This window comes from Pteropus vampyrus, unplaced genomic scaffold, assembly GCF_000151845.1.
Source record: "Pteropus vampyrus isolate Shadow unplaced genomic scaffold, Pvam_2.0 Scaffold240, whole genome shotgun sequence".
Classification (NCBI taxonomy): domain Eukaryota; kingdom Metazoa; phylum Chordata; class Mammalia; order Chiroptera; family Pteropodidae; genus Pteropus; species Pteropus vampyrus.
This window is the reverse complement of record NW_011889021.1, coordinates 1,069,568-1,093,838: the sequence shown is the minus strand read 5'-3', so window position 1 is coordinate 1,093,838 and position 24,271 is coordinate 1,069,568. Positions and strand designations below refer to the sequence as shown.

The 24,271-nt window shown below is 41.9% G+C and overlaps 1 protein-coding gene across 4 annotated transcripts in view; it reads right to left on the bottom strand.

Moving 5' to 3' along the window:
- ARNTL (aryl hydrocarbon receptor nuclear translocator like) overlaps positions 1-13,894 on the bottom strand; it is a 104,174-nt gene extending 90,280 nt beyond the window's left edge. For 3 of the 4 annotated variants that reach the window (XM_011374161.2, XM_011374164.2, XM_011374166.2), the window contains exon 1: positions 13,747-13,893. The gene's annotated coding sequence lies outside the window, so the exon portion shown is untranslated. Of the gene's footprint in view, positions 1-13,746 lie in introns of all 4 variants that reach the window. The other variant, XM_011374165.2, reaches the window with a different exon arrangement.
- Between the last annotated feature and the right edge of the window lie 10,377 nt (positions 13,895-24,271).

The following is a 24,271-nucleotide window of genomic DNA, read 5'->3' as shown; positions in this document are numbered from 1 at the left end:
CTCCTAAACCAGTGCTCTTTCTATTATATCACTCACACTGATGAATTTCCTCTAACAACTAAAGTCTTCTGGATTATTCATATTCCTTCCAGCACCTGGGTTCTACCTGGCTGCCTAGTTTCTGAGCAATGAGCTGCCCTGGCCTCTAGATGGCTGCATATGCCCTGATTTCTGTGTGCCTGCCTGGACTCAGATTCTGACCCTGGACTCAGATATCTTTCCAGCTATTCTGGCACCAGCTTCAAATTTTATTTACTCTCTCCCATTGGTACCATGATATACCAGACTGCTAACTTCCCCCAATGTTGTATCTCTTCTTCACCCTTTAAAAACAGAGGTTTTGCTGGATGCATGGCCTCTCAACTAAAGATATCTCCCAGCCTCTTTTGCAGCTAAATGTAGCCATATGACTAAGTTCTGGCCACTGGGATGCTATTTGCAGGCCTAGCCCTTAAAATGACTGCATGCGTGCCCCTTGATACCTTCCCCTGGCAAAGAGTAAAAACCAAAGCTTCCACTTTCAACCACCAAGTGGAAGCCACTTATTAAAGATAGAAGCCCTAGACCACTATCTACTCTAGACTAGCACATGAGAGAGAAATGAGCTTCTACCTGGTTTCGGCCTTTGTGTCTATGGATCTCTTTAATACAGGAACTTTACTGTGTCGCAACTAATAAAAGAAGCTTGAGCGAGACCAGTCCAATATTTCTTAGCATAGCCCCTTGTCGCCAATGAAATACTGTAAAGGGGATGTTCAAAACTACATAAGAAAGTGTTCCATTCAGGCTTATTTCATGGAAAACTTTTTAAAAAATGAAACTAGGACCTCAAAGACAATTTATGTTCAGGTCACAGGAAAAACTGAGAGGGCCCAGAAAAACAAATCAGCTTTCTGCAGTAACAGGAGGGAAGAGAGTGCTACGTAATAAGCATGACCAGTCCTCTGACAGCAGTGCACTCCATTCCTAGAAAAGGCACTGAGAGCTGGAATAATGTGAGCCAAGGCTAATTTCTCCATGGAAACAATGTGATAATAAGAGCTTGTGTTCCTAACCAAGAACTCCATGGTCAAGTTTTTAAAGGAATAATATAAACTCCATGTTTTATCATCTATTAAAGCCATGGAACTTTTAAAGCTAGAACTGCTGATTCAATAACATACCACAAAGGATCTATGTATATTTTGAACCATACAAAGTAGGTGCAAAGCAATTAAACCCAACACAACAACCAGTCATGTGACTTTTATTTATTCTGATTCAGTAACTGTGTAGCACAAAATATTTCACTTAAAGTGCCTGCTGACTTCTAAATACAGTAAATCAGAACATTTAAGAACACTTTCGATAAAGCAAAGAGGAAGAGAGTTGAAGTTAAATCAGAAAAGCAGGGTTTAAGTCCTGGCTCTGCCACCGACTAGCTTTGGGAGCCTGAACAGTAGCTCTCTAGGTACTTCCCAGCCCGTACGACTTGTCCTTATAATATCTCTTTTCAGGGGGTTGTTGTGAAGACTAAACAAGACCATGCAGTAAAAACTGCTTTGTAAATCATACACAGAGGTAAATGGTGTGTTACCAGGATCATGACATTTGGAAAAGCTTTTGTGGGGAGATTTTCATGAGCATCAACATGAAAACTGAGCAGACTACAAGTTTTCCAGCCACATTTTTTTGAAAAACCAACCCAGAGCAATTTCTTTTGCTGTCTTCTTTCCCTCTCTTTAAAACTCCCCACGTGTATTAGCCAGCAAGAGTTAGTCAATCTGCTGCATTCATCACTGGCATCCATTTGCTGATGAGCCACAGAGCAGCCAGCGAGAGCTGCTAGATGTCAGCCATGGCTGTGAAGAAGGGAGAGCCACAGTGAGCTGAAACCACTATGTGGCAACATGTCTGTCGACCAAAAATGCCTTCCAAAGACCCACAGTGCTGTCAGAAACCTCAAAACCAGAGACAGGAAACATTTCAGGGGGCCAGGAAAGGGAAGAAGAAGGTTACAGCTGTTAAGAGTGGACGCTTCAGACTGAGACTGTCCTTGGTTTGAATAACAGTTTTTCCACTCTCTGTGAGTTCTCTGAGGTATTTCTAGGTCTCAGTCTGCCTAACTAGAAAGTGGGACTAATGGTGCCCACCCCACAGGGCTATGGTGAGGATTAAATGGGGAAAGGCATGTAAGCACTTAACACAGTTCTTGGCAGATGGTAAATATTCAAAGGTTAAGTAGTGCTATTAATAATTAATAATAATAATAATGACAATGACGATGATGATAGATACATCATGCAATACTAACAAAAATTAAGATTTGGCAAATTTTCAATCCTTCAATGTCAAGAGTTTGCTACAGGCTTTGTAACCGGGTAGTAGCTGGCCAGCATACTGGCTCGCCCACTAATTCCAAAGGCTAATCAAGGTTCTTCTGGATTTCTGCCTAATGCCCCAGGATAGGTGAAGCATCCAAGAATGCTCAACTGGTCAGCTGGCTATACTCTGACACTTGTTTTTCTGGTTCACAGCTGCCCATTATAACCCTAACAGGTCTATGCAGAGAATAGATTAACTTAGATATCTATGTCAAACTTTTCCATCCAGGCCCAGGCAGTGGTTCCCCATCTGTAAGGCTGAAATATACCATCACCTTTAAAATATGGCCCTACCCAGCAAAGCGAGGTCTATCAGCACCCACTTGATGGACAGCGCCACATCCCTAAACATGCCCCGGAGGCAGGGAACTTCCTTCTGCACCCTCCAGGCTATCCCTGTAAGGCCAGCACACCTTCACTGTTAAAACCTAGGAGCTGCTCCCTACAACCAGGGAGCAAATTTATAGCTTTCAAAACCTTTCCTTATCTCACTCCTGCTTCAGAACCACACAGTAAGGGGCTGGGCAAGAATCGTTATACCTGTCCCACAGACAAGGAATAAGCCAGTTGGAGACATTAAGTGATTGCTAAGGCTATCTGTTGCTTAAGTAATGGAAGCACCTTAGAATATAGGTTATCTAGCCCCCAATCCGGCGCTCATTGCAGAAAATGTGAGTATTTGTTTTTAAACATTTGACTTTCATTAATGGTGCTCTGCTTCTGAAGAATTCATTAACTAAGGTTCCATGGTCACAGTACAGTGCAGATTCACATACTTGAAAGCCGTTCACACAGGCAGATGTTCCCCGCACTCTAGAAATCTAAAGGGTGACTGAAAACAGCCATGCCGATTAACATAATTGACAATTACTTCCCGGTTCTGGCTTCCTCTCACCCTCTGTCTGGATTCAGCTAGCAGCCTCCTATCAGGTCCCTGCTGCAGTTAGTGCTGGAACACTTATACTGGACTAAGGCTGCAGGGAGAATTATTTCACGTCACTATCATAGTAATCATAATAAAACAAATTTAGTGGTTCTCCACTGCCTGCCAGGCTCTACCTCACTAAGTAAACGTTGACTTGCAACTTAACCTCACTGTTTCTTCATCTACGAAATGGAGTGGGTTAAATAGAGCCTTGTCTATTTTCAGTGCATGACTCAAAAAGCCCCAACCAAACCCAAATCCTGTATCTGGAGGATACTAGGAGACAGCAGGGTCCACTGATCAAGAACCTCCGGGCCTGTTTTTTAAGCCTGAATCTACTGCTTATCAGCTATGTGACTTAGGCAGGTTATTGGATCACTCTGTGCCTCAGATTCCTCATCTCTAAAATGAGGCTAATAATAAGACCCACTTCATGGGGTTCTGTAGGAATTAAATGCAATAATACATGTGAAATGCTAAGAACATCATAAGAACTATATTAGAATTATTATCATCTGAAATGACATGCTTCAGGTTTAGGCCTTGAATGATCTTCCAAACTTAACTTCCTACCATTATTTAAGAACCCTCCATTCTAGGCAAGTCTATGTCCATGAATATGAACTGATCATTCCTACCTCTGTGCTTTCAGTTGTGCTACGTTGCCACCCATCCACTCCCTGGAAACGCCTGTGCTATCCTGGTCTGTGAATTTAAATCCTACCCATCCTTAAAGGCCTGGATTAAACCTGATCATTTCCATGAAACCTCCTCCCTACCATGACAACCTGCAAAGCTCTCTCCGGCCTCTAAATTTCTGCAGCACTTATAATTTAGACCACTTTATTGGCATCATACATGGCCTTGGATTATCTTCCACCAGTAGATGAAACTGCAGGCTCTTTGGCCACAACAACTATTTCTGCTCTTTCTCTGGGTCTAGCATGGTGACTGATATACGATCCTTCAGATGTATACTGACCGAGTAAATAAATGTGTAGTACTATGCCCAAACAAACACATAACAAGTTTTTCTTTAAGTTGATGTCGTTCAGCTATTGATTTGCTGTACTTTGAAGCCAATTAAAGATAACATAAAGATGAACATCAGCAGGGCAGGGACAACCACTGCTGGCTAATTCCCGATCATCAGTTAAAATATACTGACATATGGCCAACCTGAAGAATAAGAAAAACACAGATGCCAAAAGGAAATGGTGACCTAAACTCCAAAGTCCCTTGCAAGACCAAGTTCATGAGCCTGTACTATTACAGAAGGAAAGAGAGTTGAGGTGTTCCCAAGATGAATTCATTCATTCAGCAACTATTTATTGAGGGACTACTTTGCACAGACACTGTCTTAGTTGCTGAGGATACAGCAGAAAACAAAACAGACAGAATTCCTGCTCATATTCCGGCATCTAAGGAGGAAAGCTAGGTATAATGTCACCTTCTGGCTTCAAAGTGTAATCTACAGAGCAACAACTTTTTGCACGAACTCTTTGCTATGCCTTCAAGCAAGATAAATAGATAGATAGATAGATAGATAGATAGATAGATAGATAGATAGATAGATAGAATGTACTGACCAAACAGAGGCAGTGCTTAAAGTGCTGTTACTCCCAATGAGGCTTCCCTCACTCTAGAATGTACTGGGGATGTTCACAACATAACATTCTGTACGCTAAATCATTTGAACTCTAAGTCCCTAACACCCTAAGTCTTGCTTAAGCTCTGCCACTAACGTCATTTAAATATCAAACTTCTCAAATAGCAAATTTGGCACATGATGCCAAAAACAAAACTCAGAGGTGGGAAAGGAGAAAGGGAGAGACGGTAGTTAGTTAAAGGATCAGTAGTTTTCACCGCTGAAAAACCGGAGGTTCTTTTCTCCTTTGGAGCAGAAATCTCTTCTATAGTCTAAAGCCTTAAAATTTTTTTTTTTTTCCTATTCCAGCAGCTTACTGAAAATAGCTTTGCATTTAACATTTAAAATTGTTTTGATCCCACACTCTTTCAGCTCTGCTCTCTCTTGCAAACTCATTCCATTCCCTAAGGGCATTTATAAGTATATTTCATAAGCAACAAACCATAGTCCCCATTTTTATCCCTAAGAGTTAAAAAGAAAAAAAAAATGATTTACATAATTATATGGAAGATAAGTTGGCCAAGAACACAGGAATCTTATCTGGACCAAAAGTTCTAGGACAAAATTTCTTTCAACTCATCAAGAAAGATAGCAGATCAAAATCAAGGTTCATATTGAATGCGTAACTGTTAAGCACCATACATGGAAACTTTCTGAGCTCCTCATTATTTGTATGCCATCTACTTCGTCAAAAAGAAATTGGAAGTAGCCATCTGAAGGCAGGCTCAAAAATGAAACGTGTGTTTTCCTGTCACAGTAAGAAACAAGATTTTATAGCCAAGAAGGACCTGCAAAATCAAAGTTGAATGGGGGCAACTTAAAGTTATGCAGCAAGACAGAGGCTCAGCCAAGACTAGAGCCTGGGCATCTCCCAGCTCCCAGTCCAGGGTTTTTCCCACTCCCCACACCACTGTCTCATTTATAACACATGAAATAAAACCATAAAGGCACAAAGGTAAAAATCCCTTTTATAAAACTTTTTGACAGACTGGAAAAATAGTAGGAGACGTGACAAAGGTAAATTAATGCAAAAAGTAAATGACCTATAATGCTTTACAGATGAGGGGGTTCAGCTTCAGAAGGCTTAATTAATTCTGGTAATGCTTCAGTACTAAACAGTATGGTTTCAGCTATAGTCAGCACTAAATGGCTTTTGTGGGCTTGCCTAGGAACTAAACCACCATTTAGTTCATTTTTTTCTATTAAAAAAATTATCCTAAATTCCTATCAACTGCCTTACAAATGAACTTTTGGAACAAAACCTGTTTTTGAGGTGACTGTGCATGTAAAACAGAATTGGAGCTCTGAAACGCTACACTAAATATAAATAAAACAGTAATAGTTGGTGATACACACTAAGAGTATATTTATAAGAAAGCCCTACAAACTCTTAATTTGTGTATATACAATATAATGTTTTATTAAAAGCCTTCTGAGCAGAGTATAGCAAACTGGTATTTATACAATATATAACCAAGGGCAAATGTTCCAATTCTGTATGCAAGTATTTACAGGGCCTTTCTAGCACTGGGCTAAGAGTTACGAGAAGGATAAGACATCTGTAAACAAGGAACTCATAATCCGGTTACACTGGCCTTTACTTTCCTCGAAAACAATCATGCTACCTCCAACCTCAGGGCCTTTGCACTTGTTGTTCCCTCTTCCTGGAATACTTTCCCCAGATCTTCCTGCAGCTGAACTCAAATGTTACCTCTTCAGAGAGGCCTCCGTGGAGAATCCAGCTAAAGCAACCTCGTTCCCATCATTCATTACTACTATTTCTTTAATTCTATTTGATTGCTTTCCTAGCATCTATCACTACCAGGAGTTAACATGTTTAACTGTTTTTTGACTGCCTCCTCTTACTAGGATTTTGTTTTGTTCACTGCTGTGCCTTCGGTGCTATGCACATGATAGGCATCCAATAAACTTCACTGAATGAGTAAATGAGTAGAGTTGGAGAGTGGGAAGTGAGGACAAGATAATTATTCATGAAACAATTTAAAAATGAGAGAACTGACCATCCTGATTAGATACGATATTATAATTTGCTAAATGTGAACTACTAATGCTTCTGAATGAATGGCTGGCAGTGAAAAGTAAAAAGAGAGAGAGCGTGTGTGGGCACGCAAAAAGGGCAAATGTCATCAGGGAGGCTTCCGAAGAAATGAGACTCAAGGCAGGCTGGGGCAAAGAAGAGAGCCTCTTAGGTCGAGGGAGTGACTTGAGCAAAAACATATACCAGGAGAGAGTATGGCACGGGATACCCCTGGCATGGCAGGGCAGAGACAAGCAGAAGGAAACCTCGGGCACTGGGCTTTGATAGAAATGGTGGTTGGGGATGAGGAGCAGGGCTGGTAAGAAGGAACAAGGTGAGACTCTGGAGAGCCTGGAGGACTGGACACTGGGCGTCAATCACATGCTGATGGGCACAGGGTTGTTCTTGGAAGGCAAAGTTGGCCGTATCGTGTGGGAAGAAGTGAAGGAAGTAGAGCGTAGAGCAGAACACTGGTTAGAAGATGACCTGGGTAGTCCAACTAGGAGGGGCAAAAAGAACTTCTTCCCTCTGCTTATACACGAGAGAGATGTAAGTAAGCGAGATGTCAAGGTGTTTTTTCCTCTTTAAAAAAAGACAATTTCCAGAGTATCTCACAATAGCATTCCATGGCAGATTCAGGTCAACTTCCCGTACATCCTACAGTTGGAGCACTCAAGGAGGATAACAGAAGTTCAGAACGATAGCTCCGAGGGCAGAGCTTGTCTTTGCACGTCTTCCAAATCCAAGATTAATTATATTCAGTGCAGCCTATGTTTATTATCTTTTTATTCTTTGGGGGAAAAAAGTGGCATCTAACTTCCCTGTGCAGTATATATTTGAACATTATATAACACATTTTTATGTAACAGGTTCTTGACATAAAACAATATTTCCCTCACTATATAATTTTATTTGGGGGAACAACTGGCATTAAATACACACAGACACACACACACACACATACACCCGGGCTGTGGATGTCTGTCTTTAGGGTAAGGAGCTGGGAGAGAGGAGGAAGAAGGTGAGAGACTTTGAAAAGGTCCCCTCGCAGTGAGGAGCTCTGCAGATGGCTATGATGGGGGCAGGGAGTAATGAGTTCTGTTCAGAGGTTCATCTCACACAAGAAGCTGCTTGGGGAGAAGTTGGCTGAGCCACATGCAAGGCCTGCCTGTGTAAGAGCAATGCCACAGAAAGGCAGAAGTAAGCAAGAGAGATAGAAATGCACAATAGGATGTAAGAATAATGCTCACAAGCCCTTGTGTCCCACTGCCAAAGATTTTAGTCTTGCTTAAAAGGATGTGCATAACACATCTGTCAAAAATAAGACTGGTCACCATTCACTGAGGGCCTAGTAGGCTCCTGGCATGGTGCTGGGTGCTTCACATACAGGATCTAATCCAATAGTTCCTCTCAGGAGGCATCTGCTACAGTGATTAGAAAGCAGAATCTGGAGTCCCTGTGCACAAATCCTGTCCCACCCGCTACCAGATGAGTAACCTTGAGCAGTTTATAAAACCACCTGACTTGTGGATAAATGAGGATAATCATCACACCTACCTCATGGGGTTGTTATGAGGGTTAAACAAGTGAATAAACATATGATGACTGACACAGAGAATGTTCAATAAATGTTAGCTGCTACTACCATCATTGTTATTCCTATTTTGCACATGAGGTAAATCAGACTCAAAGAAGCTAACCAATTTGTCCGGGTCACACATTTCAAACTAGTCGTCGAAGGCATAAATACATGTAAATGTTTTACTCAGTATATATACAAAATCCAACGGGTAGAGTATTAACCAGAATATTAAATTAGCAGGGCATCCATCCCCTTCTTTAACCAGGGTGGATAAACAAGAATTTATACTATTTAAAAGAACAGCATGTACTAATGTAAAAATCATTTGCAATCATATGCCAGCACTCAACATTCCCCTGAAACAAAGATGACTAAAGCTTATCCAATTCCATCTCTTAAATGTTATGTCCCCAACTCAAGCTCTCCTTCCATGTAGACCTATTACTCATGACCATGTCCACTTATGCCCTTGTCGCATCCCTCATCTCATGCCCCCACCTCTCTGCAGGTGTATCTCCCTTCCCTCCACCTGCTTAGTCCTTGAGTGCCTATGCCTTCCCATCTCTTCTCTCCAGACTGTTAATTGGAATTGGACAAGCATATCCTGAAGGCTCCCTATGCCTGTCATTTTGGGAAACCAAAATGAACTCCCCACAAAGTGCTTGGCCTGAGCAAGCTGGTGAGACATTCTCAGAGACAGCCCAATATGATATAGAATACAGCAGTACCTAAGAGAATTAGAGCTAGATCCATGGCTGGGGCACACTGCTTCCAGGCAAGGGGAGGAAGAAAATCAAAATGAAGAAATATCTCCTTGAGGACCAAGCATTTGAGCTGGGTCTTAAAGCAGAGTACGATTTCAATTTGAGGAGGCTGGGGCATGGAATGGCCCTTCAGTTTGACTGGACAGTCCTATGCACACAGGAAGGCCTGGTAGACAGGTGGGCTGGATATGGACTGGCAAGAAGGAGCAGCAATACAGACATCTAACATTCACTGAGTGCTTACTATGTGCCATGAATAGCTTCAAGTATTTTTAAAGTTTTAACTCATTTAATCCACACCACAACTCTTTGAGATAGAAACTACAGTGATCTCTTGTAGATGAGGACACCAAAGAGCAAAGCAATTTGACCACAAGTCATAAAGCCAGTAAGGAGCAGTTAGGATATGAACTCTGGCTCCAAAGTCTATGCTCTTAACCACCCAACCAAACTGCCTCTCAGGACAGCTTGGGAGTGAGGGGGTACAAGTACCAGGGTGTTAGGAGGATGAAATGAGACAGTGCTTGCAAGTAGTTTGCAACCTGTAACACCAAGGCACAAATGCTGGCTATAGGCTGCTGTTAATGTGTATAGTGGAAGTGCTTGCAGCTGAAGCAGGAGAGACAGATCAGGACTAAAAATGGGACTCCGGGTGAGGGAATAATATGAAGAGTGGAGGTCAGGACAGACACCTACCTTTACGGTATGCAGGAAGAGAATCAAAAAAGCATCACAATCCAAAGGCTGAGGAAGGAAGGGATTTCAAGAAGGAGGGAAAGACAGGTAGGGTAAAAGCTGCAAAGGGGCCCAAAACGACCATTTTGGACCAAGAGCGGGGCCCCTAGAATTCAAGACTTAAAGTTTTTGGAAGGAAATCTTTGAGAAGAAATATAAATTAGGGTGGGGGCTAAGAATGGAAGAGATGACAGCGTGGAAGAGGTGAACATTCACAGTCCTGTGAGAGGCTGCCGGCCAGGCAAGAAAGAGAGACATACAGACTCAGGGGCACCAAGTGTAGACATATGAAAGCTGCCTGCTGTGGGCAGGCCCATCACAGGTCTGTGTCTTTCCCTCTCATCCTTCCTCTCAAGACAAAGGTTTTTCTGGGACTGGTAAGGAGGATGAAGACAAACGGTACAAAGGATATTCTAGTGACAGGACCCTGGCAGCGGTGGGAGGGAGTGACAGCAGGCACGAAGGGAGGGCTTCCTGTGTGCCAAGCATTTTACATGCATCATCTCCCTTGATTCTCATACAGACTCCATGAGGCAGGCACTGTCACTACACCATAGAGAAGGAGCCTGCAGTCAGGGCGGGGGGAGGGAGGTAGGGGTGGGGCCGGGGGGAGTGTCAAAAGCCATACAGCCCAAACCCAAGTCCTAGGTCCTTCTACCAGAATCCAGGCTCCCACCCAAAGTGAGGGTCCAAGAAGAGGGAACAGAAGAGATATCCACTTGCTTTTTCTGAATTGAGAGGAGAGGAGGAGGCACAGGGTAAAAGACAGGACATTTTGAGCAGGAAGCAAGAGATACTGAGGGAGCTTAAGTCAGAGTAGGTCTTGTTCCAAGAGAAGGAGAGGAGAAAAGCCAGGGTGGTGTTTGGGGGTAAGTCCAGGTATTGTGATAAAGTGGCAATGAGGAAAGATCTATGGGAGAAAGGTGACATGCCTGTGTTTCTGGGCTCCTAACTAAACCTCAAGGTCCACAAAGGAGTTTTTTACTTCCTCGCAAGTGTCTACCATCAGGCTAACTAAAATCAATACCTATAATTGTAACATTGCAAGGGACAGAAGCTGCTTCTTTAATATTGTCTTTCTCCCACCATAGTGAGAGTTGATGACAGAATCATAAATAGAAACTCACAGAAGAAAGGCAACCCTTATACCAAAGGAAGATATTAAATATTTAGTTTACATATTCTTATGCAGTTTTGTTAACATAGCCAAGTCTTTCTACAGTGCTTGTCCATCATCTGGTATATAAATAGGGTAGAGATTGTTGGTGTAGAGGGAAAAATCTGAAAGTATGGTCACTTCCTTTTCCTCCCTGTGGTAGGCAAACCTCTTTTGCAAATAGCAAACTCCTGAGAAGTCATCATTTTATAAATCATTTGAAATGGATTCTTTAAAACACCATCTGTTGATCTGTTTAAGTTTCTTCTGAAAATGGGACTTCAGCTCAGATGTTCTGGAGGTTCCAACATGTAAATACCAACCTGAATTCAAATGTATTAAATATTTAGAGATGCACAGAACTTTATAGCAGAAGGAACCTTTGAGATCACCTTGTTCAACTGCCTTACTTTCACTGCCTTACTTTCCATCTGAGGCTAATAGAACCCAGAAAGGTTTAGCAACTTGCCTCAAGAGGTAAAGCCCCAAAAGCCTAATTCTGGGCTGGAATCAGGATGTTTTAACTTTCAAGCTAGTGCTCTTCCATCACACCTGCTCCTTTCTCTCCCCCTTGTTTTAAATTTAGGGATTGGAAAAAGGTATAAATTTAACTATAGTTTTAACTTATTATTATTATTATCATTATTCACTGGCTACATCTACATTCAAAACCAAAAGGTGTCTACAGATCTGGCTTTAGGTGATACAATTTTAAATCATGCCTAAGAAATTTTAAAGCCTTTTAAATATGTTCAACAAACTGTTTTAAAGACTTATCAATAAAGTGAACTCAGTAACAGAGCGTGGACTGAAAGATTCAATTATGTGTTTTAAAAAATATTTTTGGAGTTTCATTGATATGGAAATCAAATTTAACAGCAGTGATGTTTTTTTTCTCTTGCAAGCACAGAGAGCATGAGATTATTCAAAACTGCTCAGGAGCAGCAATGATTATTTTAAGCTCATGATTCAACCAGTACATTAATTAAAAACTCCACCAAACCAAATTGACAGATCCTGATATCAATGGGACCAGAAGAATTAAAATAATAGTTATCATATGAAAATAGATTAAACGGGAGAGAACAGCAGCAGATGTTAGAAGGACAAATAGCGAGAAAAGTGTTGTGGGAAATGACATTTATCTTTTAAAAAAGTAGATCCTGGAAACATAGGTACGGTCAAGAAATGTTTCTTTATAAATACCGAATCTTATTTCTGGAAGCTGGGTGGTAAAATTTGGCTAATATTTCTTTGCTGACGAGCAACTATGTAAGAGGGAGAAGAGACCGCAAACGCCAAAATGCCAAAACAACGCTACATAACCGGGAAGGCGCTGAGGCGGGGGAAGGAAAAGGGGACAAGGAATGCGGTATGAGGGGTGTTTGCCTGGTCCCCCGCCGGCCAGCACAAACTTGACAACCGATGCCAATGTCCGGTGTAACTCTTTCTTCCCCTGCGCCTGCCTTCCGGCACCTGCGTGTGCCGCGCGGCCGGCTCTCAAGACCCCTCAGGGCGGCTGACTCGGCGCCTCACAAGGTCGGCATTCATTTCTATTCTTCCACTCCTCCGAACAAACGAAAGCTCTTTTGGCTGTCAACGCACGGCAATCGCGAGCGGGAACCTTTTTTCTTCTCTGACATCTGTCAAACCTGGTGCTCAAGCTAGCCTTGCTGCGCCCTCAGCGGGGCTCCAGGGCTCCCCGGCCTGCGGCGGGCCCACACCTGGACGCCGGGCTACATCCCCGCGCCGTGGGGCACCTGCTCGCATACTCACTGGGGCCGCTCCCGGGGCTGCCCAGGACCCAGACGGCGCAGGCCGGCCGAAAGTTCGCAGGCTGGGATCGGCCCCATCTCGAGCCGGGGATTCCCGGGTTGCTGCGCCAGCCCCCGCGATAGGGCCAAAGGGGAGGGCAGGCTCGGACTCCCCAAGCCCGACGGAGACGCCCTCCCCGCCCCCACCCAGCCCTGCAGGCTCCCGAAAGGGAAGTGAAGGAGAGGAGGAAGGGCAGAAGCGGAATCGCTCGCCCAACGCCCTTGCAGGGCAGCGGTCAAGGATAGTCCTCTCGAGGGTCCCCGCAGGTCCTGGGGATACATCCTAGGACTTGCCCTCAGCCGGTCATTGCTCCCAAAGAGCGGAGCTGTCCCTTTAAGAGGCTGCTAGCTGCTCCCTATCCCCGTCAGGTAGCGATGCCCGCGGAGGGGAGGTGGGTACTCCCGCGGACACTTTCCCGGTCCCTTTAGGGTCGCCTGCGGCACCTTTGCGCGCCCTAGCCCGCAGCACCAGCCCCCGCGAGGGAGGATGGGGGCGGACGGGCGCGGCGCCTTTAAGGGGCGCAGCCTCCCCACGGCCCGGGTGGGGGTAGGGAGCGGGCACGGGCCCTTTAAGGCCGGCAGCGGGCACGTCGGGCAGGGTTCCCCGGTGGCCGGGCTGCGCCCCGGGCGGCGGCGGGGTCGCAGCGCCTGCTAGGTTGCTAACGGCCCCCGACGGGGTGCTCCGGGCCGCGCCGCTGTCCACCGCCATCCCGACACTCACCGTGGCTCTCCGAGAGCGCCCGCGCCCGCGCCCCCACTCCGATCCCGCGGCGGCGGCGGCGGTGAGTCCGGCGCGGGTAAACAGGCACCTCCGTCCCTGACCTACTTTCTGCCTTCCCTAAATGTCGCACCACTAACCTACTTTCCGACCAATCCGCTCCCCGCCGGCCCAGGCCCGGCCCCCCGCCCACCAATCGCTGTGCCCAACCCCCCTTCCCCGCCCACCAATGGAGGAGCCGCGGAGCCCGGATACCTGCCTCTTTCCGCCAACCAATCCGAGCGCCCAAATGGAGCCGGACTCAGTGGTCCCCTCTGACCAATCAGCGCGCGGCTCGGTGTCCTGCTGGCCAGTTGTGTGGCTGCTAGAGAGGCCGCTGGCCAATGGAGAGGCGGAGGGGGCCGGTTTACCTGCTACTTTCCCGCCACCAATCGCTTGGCACACAGAAGCGCACGCCCCGAGGAAAGGACCAATCTGCGCGCTTTCTCTGAATTTCCTCGCCCCTGCCCTCTGCCTTTCCTTTCAGGTCTCAAGCTCACCGTGGCCACTGCGGGAGAAGACGCCGTGCTCCTTGCAGTCGCCTAGGATGTCCTCCTTCTCTAGGTCCCAGGCTTGCATCAGGCTCACCTATCTCACCTCTGTTTCCCCTCCTTCACTCGGAGCACCCTGACTAAAAGCTGTATTTCCTCACTTCCCTACCACAACTCCATCTAAGAAATCAATTTTAGGGAGAAGGAGCGCTATACCCTTCCTGAAGCGCCCTGGTTTGCTGAAGTCCAAAAGAGAGAACGAACACAGTATTTCTAGAAGGCTTTTCCATCCAAGTGTTCTTAGTTCTTTTCGTTACTCTTGACCTCCAGGCGTCCCGCTGGAGCCGTCATTCTCGTTCAAAAGAGGAAACTGAAGCCCGGAGCGATTCCATTGCATTTCCTTCCAGTAGCCAGACTTTGACCACCTACTGTGTGGCAGACACCGTCCCATTGGCCGCGGTCTCCACCGCAAAAAATGTGTCCCTGGAGTGAGACAGAAAGAAACAAGTACAGAAAATATAACAGTATACAACTTGAATACGACAGAGAATCTGTCCTTTTTTTTTTTTTTTTTTTTTTTTTTTTTGCATCTTCAGCACTTAGGAGAGGGCTTTTAGTGCAAAGAGCTCCCAACGCTTCTAGATGTCAAATTCCCTGAATACAAGGACTATTCTTTTTTTATACTCACCCGGTGCCCCTTTAGTACCTAACAGCGGTAGAGTGGAGGGTTGGAGGCAGGAGCCTGGCACTGAGTAAATGCTCCATAAACGTTCGTTGACTGGATAGTGAACAAATGGAACTAAATCACTGCACTCAATTCTGTGGCCCAGACTATGATTCTAGAATTCTAGCCTTGTTCCTTGAACAGAGACACTGAATTTTAAGCATTGTGAAACTGGTGCCCATCCCCAGCTCATTGCTAGGCACAGAGCAGTTGCCCAATAGTGCTTGTGGCTTGACTTTTTGAGTTTGACTGTTTTCAAGGTCAACCAACTTCATTGGCAGCTTATTACTTTTCCTAAGTTTATATGTAAGTGGAATCATACTGCTGTTAACTTTGTCTCTGCCCTGATTTCATGAGGAGACCATTCTGTGTAAGTGGGATTTTAGCAATGCACTTGTCAAGATATTGTGGACAAGATAAATATGAGCCTAGATTCTAGTATAGGTAATTGGACAAATAACTGGTTAACTAACCATAACCTAAAGATGCTGATTACTGAATCCATGTTGACCAGAAGGAAGGGTAGAAAGAATTAACATTTGTGCAGAATCTATTCTGTGCTAAATGCTTTCTCTGCATCTTCTCCCTTAATCCTGCAGCCCTGTTTTACAGATGAGGAAACTGAAACTCCTAGTTTAACCAGCTGGCCCAAGGTCACACAATAGGGGGCATGCCATAATTCAAACCAGGTTTATTTAATTTCAAAACCTTTATGCCACACCAGTTACCATCAGGATGACAGTAGGCTCTCTCCAGTTAAGGCTTGGCGAAGAAAAATTTTCTACATGCACAGAGAGAGGGACCAGGATGTAAAGAGGCTGGGAACTAAGTTATATGAGGAAAGATTAAAGGAAGCAGAAGGGTTTGCCCCAGGGGGTACAAGGTAACTGTCTTCACATATTTGAAGAGTTGTCAAATAGAAGAGGAATTAGACATTCTTCAAGGCTCTAAGGGGTGGAAAGGGGACCTGTAAATAGAAACTCTAGAATGAATAAGTGTGAAGAATTTTCTAAAAACTAAAGCTTCCTTTGCCTTGATAGGTTGAGTTTACTGTCACGGAAAGTGTCCAAGTAAGAATTGGATGACCATGTGGTGGGAGAGGGGCTGGAATAGGTATCTATTTAGGACTCTGCCCCTCTGAGATGATGTGATTCTATCATCACACTTTGGTTTTCCTTTTTTAAGGTTTACCACCCTGACTTTTCCTACCTTCACAACAATCCTGTGGCCTCAGTGGCCAAGCTACTGTTTCTCCTCACATGCACCTATTCTTCTATACATAATTATACTTTCCTTTGTGTTTCTCTCTGTTGGAGATCCTAAACACCTCCATCTTCCACTGGTGCCTACTTCCTATTTACTGTCTACCTTTCAGAATATTGAATTTTCAATTCTCTGGGCACTGTTAAGATCACAATATTGTCCTCAATCTAAAATTCCCTGGTCATGAATAGAATCATATAGATAAAAGGAAAGGAAATAAAACATTTATGGAGCACGTACTATGTGTTAGGTGCTTTAAATACATTATCTAATATAATCTTGACATTAACCCCAGCAGTTGATATGCTGACTCTCCACACTTGCTAGCTGAAATGATTTTTATCAACTAACTTAAACTTTGTACCTCAGTGTCCTCATCTGTAATATGGGAATAACCAATTATCTACTTCACAGAATTGTTGTGAGAATTAAGTGAGATAATAAACAGAAAGCCCTTAGCACAATGCCTGGCACACAGTAAAGATTCAATATATATTAGCTTAATGATATAAAATAGATATTTACTGTGCCCATTTTAGAGATAAAGTTAGTGAGCATAAAGTAGTGTAATCCATAGTGGTTCCTCAAACTCTGATTCAATGGTCATGTCCATTAGCATTAACTGAGCAGTTTTTTAAACTAAAGATTCCCAAGTCCCTTTCTGGAAGATTCAGATTCAAGATCATTGGGATCTGAGATGCAATCAGATTTGAGAACTGCTGGTCTAATGAAATAAGTGCAGGCTTTGAAGTCAAACAGACCCGAGAAGCAAAATGACAGGACCAGGGAGTTATGCAGTTGTGCTCTCTTTGGAAGGAAGTTGAGAAGTCCTGAGATGGACATGTTAAATTCTTGAGGACAACCAAGAGGAATGTATTGCTATAAATAACAACAATAACAAGAACACTTACTGCAGGTGGAGATGTCACCAGCCCTGTTCTAAGAGCTTTATATGCCTTACCTCATTCAAGTCTCACAAATCTCTATAAGGCAGGTACTTCAATTATTCTTATTTTACATATGGGGAAACCAAAGCACAGAGAGGTCCTGAGGTCTCAGGCTACTTAGGCATTCTGACCCAGAGCTCACACTCTTAACTTCAGTAAGTTGCCCCGTCCTTTGGAGAACAAAGAAACTTAATAATTTAAAGACATAGATTCAGGGGTCACAGATCCAAAGTTGCTGTCATGAATTCAGAAGTGGTATTATTTTTTAAATTCTTCAATTGATTGGGGTTTCATGTAGGAGAAATGAGAATACCCAGGATGATGTCTCAGGGATAGAAGTGTTGTCTCACACTTAGGGAAAGCAAGAAACAAAAGCCTCTTCAACTAACTTAACCCCAAGTGACAGATTAATTAGGAAGAGACAAGTGTATCTCATGGAATAAGCACAGCAAATCCTCACAAAGGACTAGAATTGAGACACCATTAGGCATAAAACAGTTCTCATCTCCTCTCTCTGGGGTCACATGGCCTCTCGCCGCGTCTTCTCTCTGCCCATTTGCTTTATGATTCTCTTCTGTAGGTCTTCACCCTCCACCCCATTTCTACATAGGCCTTCATGAATGCTCTCAGCTACTAAGGAAAGGGTTTGAGGGGGAGAGGGAGAGCATGCACAGGCTCAGATAGGTAATTCTCAAATTGGGGAGCATGAGTTGAGCAAGATTCCCCAAAGGTGCTTACTGAAGTGAAAAAAGGATCAGAACAGGAGAAAATACAGAGTAATAGAGCAAAAGAAGGAGAAGTAAGAAGTGAAAAGCCAGGTTTGGAAACCCTGGGAAGAAAATCTCAATAGACAGATTTAGAAGGAAGATAAAAGAAACTTACACTTGAGGAAGAGGTTTTGGTTAGAACACAAAGATATATGATGGTAAGAAAGCAGTTTTACTAAAATTGCTTCTAGAGCCAAATGTACCAGAGAATATTGGGGAAATCAGAGACAGAAACAAGCAAAGTCGACGTGGTGCCAGAAAATACAGATCACTTTTTGAAGACATTTGTTATTTAAAGGAAAATTAGAAAAGGAATCATAACTATCTGTTAGCAGCCAATCCAATTGAAAATGGTTTCTATGTATATGTGTGGTCTGATTTTTTAAATTCAAGTTTGACATATCTAGGTATATAAAAATGGGAATTAAAAAAATCAGGCATTAATGGGTTAATCAGTGTTTATAACTCTTCCAGCTGCTTTTAAAAATACTTTCCTTGCCTCTTTTTTGAATGAGATGGCCATAGCAGCTCCGAACGGGAGAGCAATAATACCTCACTTGGAATGTGTCCTAGACCATGTAATTAAGCTTTAGACTAGATCTCGCTTACAGATGTGGCCAAAATTCCAGTGATCTTGGTGCTCTAATGTCAAAAGAGCTTTTCTATTTGGCCAAGGGGTGTTTGCTAGAGGGAGCTAAAGCACCAGTGACCATATTGTTTCTTAACAGAAGCCCTGAAGAACAAAAAGTCACTATCCTCACCAAACGGGCATACTTTTTGTCCTGCTTTGCTAGAATGAAAAGCACTAAAATTCATTTTCTGGATAATATTTTTTTAAGAAGGAAGAAGAATTCATTCTAGTTAGTAAAGTAAAGCGAAGTGTTAAGTCGAACCATTTAGGAAATGTATTAACTCAAAAAAATTAAAATGCACTTTTGAAAAAGAAAAAAGGGGATGGATTGGGGGATTTGACCTAACACATTATTGAAGCATACTACAAAGCTGTGGTAATTAAAATTACAAAGCTCTGGTATTGGTTTAGAAACATACCAATAGACGAATGGAAAGGCACAGCACCCAGAAACAGACTCAAAGGAGGTGAAAATTGAGTATAATATAAAGGTGAACTTTAAAATCTTGGGGAAAAGGTTGATTTTTTTAATGAATGCTATTAAAACAACTAGCTAGCCATATGAAACATATAAAGCTTGCTCTTTGTCCTAATTCTTACACTAAAATATAACCCACTGTTATCTGGGATGTAAATGTAAAGAATGAAATCTATAAAAATACTAGAGAAAATATGGGTAAAATCTTTATAAACTAGAAAGGTCTTTCTAAGCATAACACAAAATCCAGAGACCATAAAAATAAAGGTGAATTTCAGAAATGTGTGTGCGCGCGCGCGCGCGCGCACGCACACACACACACACACACACACACACACACACACACACACACACACACGCCCCATGAACAAAAGAAAGGGACAACCGGCAAATAGGCCCACAATGCTATTAACAATGCACCACAGACATTCCAGTTGAAAGGTCAGAGGTTGGGGTAGTGAGATGTAAGTGAGGCTTTTAGGGGCATTATTTAAACCTGTCATTCATAATGGAAGAGTTAATTATAAAGCATTTCTCCTTGTAAAGTTGTCTTATTTCATTGGCCTTCTTTTTCTTTTTCTTTTTTTAAATAAAAGTTAACACTCCCCAAGCAGTACTCCAAGCAACAAAACCTGTTCGGATCCTCTGCAGCAACTCTGAAGCTTTACTTCACTCATGTAAAAGGTACTGATTCAAAACCTGCCTAAGGAAAACTCTCATCTTGCACACGAATGTGTGTGCATTCTAAGAATGATTCCTGCTCAAATCCATCCTTTCTCTTTGCAGTTAAAAAACAAAGAACATCTGTTACTTTTTTTTTTCCAGATTACAAACCAATACATTTGCGACAAAAAATTTGGAAAACACAAACACGAAGAAGAAAATTTAAATAATTTATAATCTGATTAGGCAGATATAACCCCTGTTAAAATACTAGTGTATTTTCTTTGCCGAGTTTTCTTTGTAATTATATTATACTATGACCTAATTTTTATCACGCTGAAATTTTGTTTGGCATCCTGCTTTTAAAAATTAATCTATTGTGAGCATTCCCCCATGCCATTAAACCTTCTTCCACAACATGCTGTCTGATGGCTACAGCATATCCCATTGCATGGAGGGACCATGCACCATTATATAAAACTCTCACGTTGTTTCTAATTTTTCTCTATTATAAACAGTTTTGAGTATAGGCTTTGGAATGGGCCCACAGCATTCCTACCCTACACCATTACCATACAGAGTTTCAAAGGATCAACAGGTATAGACAAGGAATAAAACGTACCTCTTTTTTGAAAGATTTTGTGTTTTCTCCTCCTGCTACTGCTTCTCTATCATAAATCTTATGTTAAAGACACAATAAAATTTATATGTTGTCCAGTTAAAAACAAAACCGGAAATGACTATAGTTTGATAAATGGTCTTTGGAAAATTTATTACTCCAATTCTCTGTCTCAAAGGGCACTCCAGCTATCAAAAGGATTGATTAACAATGAAATTTACTGTAAAAAGGAATATCTAAATCTTGAGTACAAATAGAGTCATTTAGTTTTGGTTGTATTTAGTTTGGGTTGTATTGTTATTATTTTTGCCCCATGTGCTGTCTTTTCCTTTCTTCATCTACTGCTAAATCATGTCTTTTTGTATTTGTACATATGCCACAGAGAGGCAAAGAAATATAATCAAATGATGTTACTTCTTAATCCTTGGGAGATTGAATAGGCGACAAAGTTGAAAGTCATCAACAAAACAAGGTTGTAAAGTGATCTGTCTGCTTGTAAATTTCCCCCTCTCAGTGCCTTTGTACACATTAATCTGGCTCACACCTGCTTCTCTGTTTAAAGGTCACTTCCTCAGGGAAGCCCTCCCTGACCTCTCAGCCATAAAAAGCACCCTATACTTCCTCTCTCAAAGCACTATCACCCTTGTAACTTCTTATCTTCCCATAAACTCTGTGAGGCAGATACCATGCTTGTATTGGTTCACTCATGTCTCCCATAGCTATCAAAGTAGTAGCACATTAACAAAAACAAATATTGTTTGAATGATGAATAAAAAACAATGCAGAGATATAAAAGTGTGCTGTGCTTCTTCCATTTCCTTCCATAAACAACCATAAGAATCACTCCCTTCAATTACCGGCCCCCTCACCCCACTCCCTCAACCAGAGAAAACTCTCCAAACCGCCCTTTCTAAAATAGCAGCCTCTGCGTTTCTCCCCACCCATCATCCTCTATCTTTCCCCTTCTTGACTTTTCTTTTTTTTTTTTTACTTTTCTTTATAACATTTACCACTACCTGACACTTTACTATGTATTCATTTGTTGTATTTTTCATGCAGTAAGGTTTGTAAAGGAAGGAGTGTTTTTACTGCTCTATCTCCTGCACCTAAAATAGTCTCTAACGTATAATAGGTATGTAAATATTAGAGGAATGAATGAATGGATATTTCAGAGAACATAACAATTGGATCATTTTGGCCTTCAAATGGTCTTATCAGTCTTCAGGAAAATCTATTACAGTACAATATAAGGACAAAAGAATTAAGAAAAATTTTTCTTTGTTTTTTTCTTTAAACAGTCGCATTGTTCCTATCATTTGTAAGCCAGTTTTAGAGTTGCCACTATCAATATTTTTATGTTTTATCACCTCATAGTGAGTTGACAATATATTCAAATAAAGTATTTCACTGGATATAAAAAGAAGCAAACAAACTTTTCTGAAAGTTATAGTGGGTATGTTGGGTATTTTTGTTTGTTTGTATGTTTGGTTTGGTTTGGTTTGGTCCAACAATAAGGAATAGGAAGTTGATTCACCGTTGAGAAAATAAGTTGTTATATCAACTGGATATTTTGCCATCCTTTAAAAATTTAAATATGAAGTTAGATCATAAATATATAGAACGAGTCAAAGAAAATGTTATAAATTATGCTACATGAAAAGTAAGATCCTTGGGTATACAGAGTGACTAAAATTTGGTAAGTAGATGTGTACATATAGACAAAGTTCCAAGTGCTCATAGAGACATGTCAGTAATTTTACTGAAGAGATTACGGGGTAAACTTTCTACAAAGCTGTTAAGAATAATAGAAATAATTTTAAAAGGAAACTAGTAGAGCCAAATGTCCCAGAACACCTCATGTGTTCTCTGGCATCGCTTCATGTTATTCTGGTTTTCTCCCCTTAAGTCACCAGTTATCTACCTTCATATTGGATGGCCCTTGACATAACTTGTCCTGGTTGGGCTGGGATCCCTGAAAAATTCCAACGTGATCTGCTCTTAGACCTTGGAATCCCTTTTTAGCTCAATAAACTAATTAAGAAATACCAAGATTTGCATTGTGAAGTTTCAGTTTCAAAATGAAATTCAAAATAACTTACAGTATATTGTTGGTGTTTAGCATTATCTTTATCTTCAGATATTCTCCAGCTTGAAGTCCTGTTTCCGGGGAAGACACCCTGCTGCATAGGAACATTTGGAGCTAAGGAATGTTCACACTATAACACCACAATCCCATACCCCACCTTAACCAAGAGTCCAGTCTGGGCCCCAAAGAGGAAGGTATATTTTTTTCCCCATGGTCTCAGTTACTTCCTGTTTCCTAGGGACATTGGGTTTTAGAAAATGAAGGTGACTAGCTCTTCTGATGTAATCCCTACCTCACGTACTCCTCCACTCTCTCCCCCGTCACAGGTGCCATACTGGCATCTTGGAAGGTTGACCATGACTCCTGGTGTGTTACAATGTTTAGGAATTAACCTTTCCAAGCAGGTGAAGCTAAAATCGTTGGAGACCTCCCTATTAAAATCACATGCCTCCCACCCCACCCCACCGCCTAATTCTAGGGGTTAAGGATATATCTGATAAATAACAATTTCATTGTACCAGGGGAAAGACTACATGAAGACTCCAGTCTATATAATACTTCAGATAGGGTTTTAAGCAACCAGCCATCTTCATTTGCAAGGCATCAAATATTTTCATATTCCACAAATAGGGCTATTGAACAATGATGAACGAATGAAGTACAATACAACTATTTTTCACTTTTAACTATTTTACAGTTAAAAGTGAGTGGAATGATAATCTTGCCCAAGCGTGTCTGCGATCTCCTTTCCATTTTCTAAAAACAATACTTTCTATGTCTGGCTGCAGAGACTTGTTTCTTGTTGTACCAGGTAAAGAATAGGTAACACTTGACATTCTTCTAAAACTAAGTGAATTAATTTTTAACTAATTATGGTTTTGGCTAGGCACAATCCTCCCTTCTTTCTCCATTTCTTCTTTTGCACATTCTGGGAATAAAATTTCTTTTCCTTATATGGTGGTAAATTACCATGAACTAAATCAACTTTCTATGAATATAATTCTATACTATAGAATTCTATATTATAAAATCTATCTGCACCTTTTTTTTTAGGATAGTTTGTTATTATTGTTTAGGAAGAGACAGGAGGCATACCTAATAGCAATTAGTAATAGCAATACCTAACACTTTTATAGTGCTTATCATATGCCAATTATTATTCTAAACACTATATATGGACTCTACCCAACACAATCAGGAGGTAAGTCTCTATTTTATCCTCATTTTATGGATGAGGAAATTGATGTGTAGAGAAGTTAAATAACTTCTCCAAGGTTCCTAGCAAGTAAATAGCAGAGCCAGAATTCAAAACCGGGTATCTGGTTTCAGAGTCTCTGCTCTCAATCCATGTGCTGTCCTCACAGAAGCAACCCTGGTATTTAAGCATTATCCACAAATTTGGGGTAAGGCCACTGAGGCTGGGGTAAATAAAGTTATTTGTCCAACACTGCAAAACTGGTAAGCAGCTAATCTAGATTTCAAACCAGGCTTCAGGTCTCTTTGGCTCTAATGTCTGTGTTCTTTCTGTCCCTGAAATAATGCTGCCTTGGCACTTTTTATTCCCACTGTCCTTTTAAGTATATAATGGCTTAACTAGACTTGCGTGGCCTAGTGTGCAACTCCAGTCATTGCAAACAACTTTTTTTCCTATTAGATAATGTTTTCAAACTTCCAAAGGATCATCTTACAAATGACTGTTTACTATTAATTACATCTGAAAGTTATGGATCAATCAAGTTTAGAAAATTAGATCCTATTCTAAAATGTTAGGTACTGCAGTCTTTGGAAAAGTCAAATAAACATTCAATTTTGTTTCTTAT